Source organism: Somniosus microcephalus, unplaced genomic scaffold (genome assembly GCF_052327205.1).
Source record: "Somniosus microcephalus isolate GS21.2 unplaced genomic scaffold, FLI_Smic_1.0 unresolved_chr8, whole genome shotgun sequence".
Taxonomy (NCBI): Eukaryota; Metazoa; Chordata; class Chondrichthyes; order Squaliformes; family Somniosidae; genus Somniosus; species Somniosus microcephalus.
Window position 1 is genome coordinate 35,186,756 of NW_028225186.1, and position 1,097 is coordinate 35,187,852.

Genomic DNA, 1,097 nt, shown 5'->3' on the forward strand with positions numbered 1-1,097 from the left:
TGGTTTTATAACAGGTGGCTGCGAGAAAGTTCGTGCATTGGTTTTGATCTTTCAGAATCCCCCAGATTCTAGAACGGTCCCCGTGGACTGGAAGGTAGCAAATGTTACCGTGCTGTTTAAGAAAGGAGGGAGAGAGAAAAAAGAGAACATTAGGCCAGTTAGCCTGACATAATTAGTAGGGAAAATGCTGGAGTCCATTATTAAGGACGTGGTAGGAGGGCATTTGGAAATTCAGAAAAAAATAGGCAGAGCCAACACTGTTTTATGAAAGAGAAATCGTGTTTTACAAAGCAATCAGAGTTATTTGAGGGTGTAACTATCAGGGTAGACAAGGGGGAAAAGCTCGATGTAGTGTATTTGGATTTTTGAAGGCGTTCAATAAGGTGCCACAAAGCAGTTTGTTAAACAAGATTAGTGGGCATTGGATTGGCGGATAATATAGTAGCGTGGATTTTGGATTGGTTAACGGGCAGGAAGCAGAGAGCAGGAATAAATGGGTGATTTTCGGAATGGCAGGTTGTAACTTGTGGAGTGCTGAAAGATCAGTGCTTGACCCTCAGCCATTTACAATCTTTATCAATGACTTAGATGAGGGGCAGAGTGTAATATTTTCAAGTTTGCTGATGGTACGAAGTTAAGTGGGCAAGGATGCTGTGAGGAGAACGCAAATAGGATGCAAAGGGATATAGTCCGGTTAAGTCAGTGGGCAAGCAGCTGTCAGAGGAAGTATAATGTGGGGAAATGTGAAATTATCCACTTTGCTAGGAAGAATGGAAATACAGCAGATTTTTTTAATGGTGAAAAATTAGTGGGTTTTCGGATTTTGAGGCAATTGGATGTCCTTCTACACGAATTACAGGACGTCAACATTCAGGTACAGCAAGCAATTAGGAACGTAAGTGGGATTTTAGACTTTAGAACAAGGGGGTTGCAGTAGGAGAGTAAGGATGCCTTGCTGCAGTTATTTAGGGCTTTGCTGAGAACACATCTGCAGTACTATGTGCACTTTTTGGTAAACTTACCGAAGAAAGAATATAGTTGACTTTGAGGGGGTGGAATGAATGGTCACTAGATTGATTTCTGGGAAGAGAGGGCTG